The following is a 4,377-nucleotide window of genomic DNA, read 5'->3' as shown; positions in this document are numbered from 1 at the left end:
TTGGAATGGCACGTTTCAGAGCAGTTCAGAGATGCCATGGTCCATCATGTCACCCTGAGTCACCTTGACATTTCTGAGATTATGCATCATTGATATGATAGCCTCAGGGCTATAAACCTTCTTTTTAATACATTATTAATGATAATGGCTGTTACAGCCTGACTGCATAATCCTAACACCTCCTTTTCCTCTCAGAAATCTAACTACGACTATTGCACGCACTTAACACAATAACATCCTGCAGATCTCAATTAGGTTTTTCATGATCACAGAAGACTTGTGAGAGACTCAAATATTTCAGCGTTAGCTGGTGTCTGCACAAGAAACTGTGGAAACTACAAAGGCACCAGTAGCCTTATATATGATCCAGTACAGGTCTTGGAACTAAGTTTGCTGTTTCAGTTAGCCCCACAGTTAACCCAAGTTGCCCCTGACAGCTGTACTGAAAATCTAGGCAATGTACCTATCCTATATCTAGAAGAAAATGTTTGCCTAGTTCTCCAGTTGTACACAGAACTGAAGACTAACATTGACTTATAAAGGAGGCTACACTGAAGGCAGCCTTCAGTGTAAATCAGGCACACCTTAGCTAGGTACACACACACAAAAAAAAAGCCTGAAAACTCCCTCCAGAGCAGTGGGTGGTTTCCAGGAGGACAGATGGCATTCAGCTGTAGAGCTTCACAAACTTGATACAGAGAAGGAGCTCCAAACAGGTCATCTGATTTTTCTACCTACCTCCTGTTGGCTTAAAGCATGTCTTTCTTGAGGGCTGTGTCGACCCAAGGAGTGCGAGGCTGTGTAGTTTATTCTTAAAATTTAGTGAGCTGGACCTATTCCTGCCTGGGGTTGTGCCCACACACCCTACCCCAGTCCTATTGGTGAAAAGAAAAAAAAAAAAAGCTTATAAATGCCCTCTCCCCCTGTGCAATAAAAACAATAGGATTGCTGTTTACTCTTCCAAGACTTTAGTCTGTCACAGTTTCTTCAGTTTCTCTGTTCATGAGGAAGAAATCTTCTCAGAAGGGTACTAGCTAAATTTCTGCCACTTGCATGTGCTTTGCTGAGTTTTGTGGGCACTGATACAAGTCTGTTTGATGTAGAACCTCCTCTTTTACCTGCCTAATTACAGGAATACAACTGGGTTTGGGCTGGTTTTGTGTTTTTTTATTTATTTTGTTTTTTTAAACAGCTATCCTGAACAATATACACCCTTTTTTCTCAGTGGGTTGGCCCAGCCTACGTGTTATAAGCAGAAGTGCCTGGCTGAGAGTCCTCCATTATCTCTTGAAAGTCAGCACTATCTGAATATTAACAACATTACATGGATATTCATCTCCTGCTCCGATAACATTGTTATCTCCCAAGCTCCTGGCTGCGGAACCAAGCGGCTCATACTCCCTCTCAGCTTTGCACTTCAAAGGAAAAGCGACAATAGCACGGCTTTGAAAAATACCTCAAACTGGCCAAAGTGCAGAATCCATAAGCAGACGGAGCGTTCTGTTTATCTGGCAGGCGGGCGCGGTCCAGGCACGCCGCAAGAGCCCGGCCACGGAGGCAGCTGCAGGAACACCCCTTCGCTGCTCTGACTCAGCGGAAAGCAGCGAGAAAGGAAACGCGCACTTACATTTCCAAACCCCACCAAAGCCATGCTCCCTCCTCGCTGCTGTCATAGCAGAAGAGGAAAAGGGCTCTACCAGTGGCGGGGGGGGAGGGAGTCATCACTCGGAAGAAAAAACACCGTATGGCATCAACGCACTTGACTCTCTCGTTGACCTCATGCTGACGCTGGTCTCGTACAATTCAGGAGTAACGGAGCCACACGCCTTCCCTCCCAGCAGGGACCTCAGCAGAGCCAGAGCAACCAGCGCCGGCACTGGGAACCGCTCTGCCTCCGTGCTTTCAGCAACTGCAGGACACAGGGGTCAAGAGAAAAGGGGGTGAGGGGCAGCCACGTAACACACACAAGAAACCAAATCCACGTGTGTGTGTATTTGCATAGGCATGTATACACACCATCATTAGAAAAAAATCGCTTTTGAAGAGCTCTGAGCCACCTGCACCATGGGCTCATTCCTGCAGTAAGTTTTAAATAGCAGCCAGAGTTCAGGAATATGAGGTCAAAATATTTCCACCTTCTCCTATGTTATCCTAGAAAGTCTCATTTCAGTTTTAGACAGATTTTCAGATATTCAGCTGATTTCTCTAAAGTACAGTATCTTTGATATGTTATGCAAGCAGACACAAAGGCATAACCTTGCAGGGGATGAAAAAAAAACAACCCAGGATCATGAAATAAGAGAGCCACATAACCACACATTTCCTTCTGCCTGCATTTGTTTTGCTCAGCAGAACACCACTTCTCAGGTCCAGCTAATCAGCATTCATCAATAAAACAAGATACCGGGGAGCAGCGAGACCTGTAGAGGTGTTTATCTTCCTCTTCTCTGAATCACGAAGCTTTTCAGTGGGTATTTTCACAAGACAAGAGTATTGTTCACAAGTATCTTGTAGATCAGCACTGTGACTTCAGAGTGATTGTTGAAAAGCAGCAAGGACAATATAAATGCTGCATCCCTCGGGAGCCTCTAGCCTTTCCCTATCTGTCTCATTCTAGACATATGTGATTTTCTTTTTCTCCCGTACCAAAAAGGCAGGCCTGTTAATAGGTACCTAGAGAATCTGGAAAGATTTTTGTAATACTGTGTATAGCCAGAAAGGTTCTCTGGCCAGCAAAAGCAGCCCTGTGTTTATACCTAGAGAATGTAGACAGAGGAAGATAATAGTTTGTTTTGTTTAAGGTGGAATGACTTTGGCATAGAACAGTTGTATTGTTACTAATTTTTATACAGTTAAACAATAAAATCTTAAGTGTATGTTTCAAGACAGTTGGAATACAGACTCAAAAGACATCTAAAATAGGACTTGTATATGCAGTCTTCAGCATAAATATGGAGAAAGGGTCACAGCAAGTGTAACAGGAAAGGGATTTTTTTTTTTTTTTTATTATTTGTTTTTGCTGGGGCACACCTCTGTACAGTAGTGCTCTGAACCTCATATTCATACAAGAATCTTGCAGAGCCGGGTTGGAGCAACGCATTGCACATATTTGCAGTACAATAACATTACCTACTTCGGAAGCCTGCTTCTGCATAATGCCCAGCTTCCTCTCCTCAAACCGCTCTCTTGTTTTCATCCATTCACCCATCCACAACTGCTTGGCACAGTTTCAATTCTCCTCCCCATCCTCTCTCTCTTTTTTTTTTTTTAATTTGGAATAGGCTTTGGCAAGTCCACTCGTAAATCTTCCTGTTTTGTTTCACATTCATATTTGAGGTGGTTTAATTTAAACAAAAGAAAACCCAGGAGTTACGGGTCAGTTGCTTTCAGGTAAGACATACTTCATACAGTCGGCAACAATGAGTTACAGCTCGGCTAACAGTACATATTGCCCCATGACCTATGCCACCTTCCTGAAAGGAAGGGGACATGCAGTACTCACTGCGACTCCAGCACTTCTCACCATAGTCTCAGCCTGGAGATTCAGCCCCACTAGCTCTGCAGCACGTTTAAGGGCCCATAAAGAATGGTTGCCATAATATTACAGTACTCTAGAGAAGGCATGAAAACACCACCAACCCCCAAAACAAACAATAAGTCTGTGGCGAGAAACAGCCCACAATGAAATCCAGTGCAATAATCCCCACCCCACAATGCTGCTGTTGCAAAACAGCATCTGCGCTGTGGTGCATTGCCTACATGCCCCACAAGGGATTAGCTACATCTGTGGGGCCATGCAAGCCTCCGGCCTCACAGCCCAACCCTAGGCACATGCTACAGATCAGATGCCCTCTATCCCCCCTTCACTTCTATCCACACATGCTGATTTCCTACTCCAGCAGAGTATAGAGTCATCTGGCTAACATAATAATGCTTTACACACATGCACAGAGAATAATTAAGGTTGGAAAAGACCTTCAAGATCATCAAGTCCAACCTCCAACCCAACACCACCATGACCCCTAAACCATGTTCCAAAGCACCACGTCCACACATTTTTTGAACACTTCCAGTGAAGATGACTCTCCACCACCTCCCTGGGCAGCCTGTTCCAATGTTTGACCACATTCTTGGTGAAGAAATTTTTCCTAATATCTAATCTAAACCTCCCCTGGTGCAACTTCAGGTCATTTCCTCTCATCCTATCACTAGTTACTTGGGAGAAGAGGCCAACACCCACCTCACCACAAGCCCCTTTCAGGTAGTTGTAGAGAGCAATAAGGTCTCCCCTCAGCCTCCTCTTCTCCAGACTAAACAACCCCAGTTCCCTCAGCTGCTCCTCATAAGACTTGTGCTCCAGATCCCTCACCAGCTTTG

This window comes from Phaethon lepturus, unplaced genomic scaffold, assembly GCF_000687285.1.
Source record: "Phaethon lepturus isolate BGI_N335 unplaced genomic scaffold, ASM68728v1 scaffold39900, whole genome shotgun sequence".
Classification (NCBI taxonomy): domain Eukaryota; kingdom Metazoa; phylum Chordata; class Aves; order Phaethontiformes; family Phaethontidae; genus Phaethon; species Phaethon lepturus.
The sequence above is the reverse complement of the archived record's forward strand: the minus strand, read 5'-3'. Positions refer to the sequence as shown.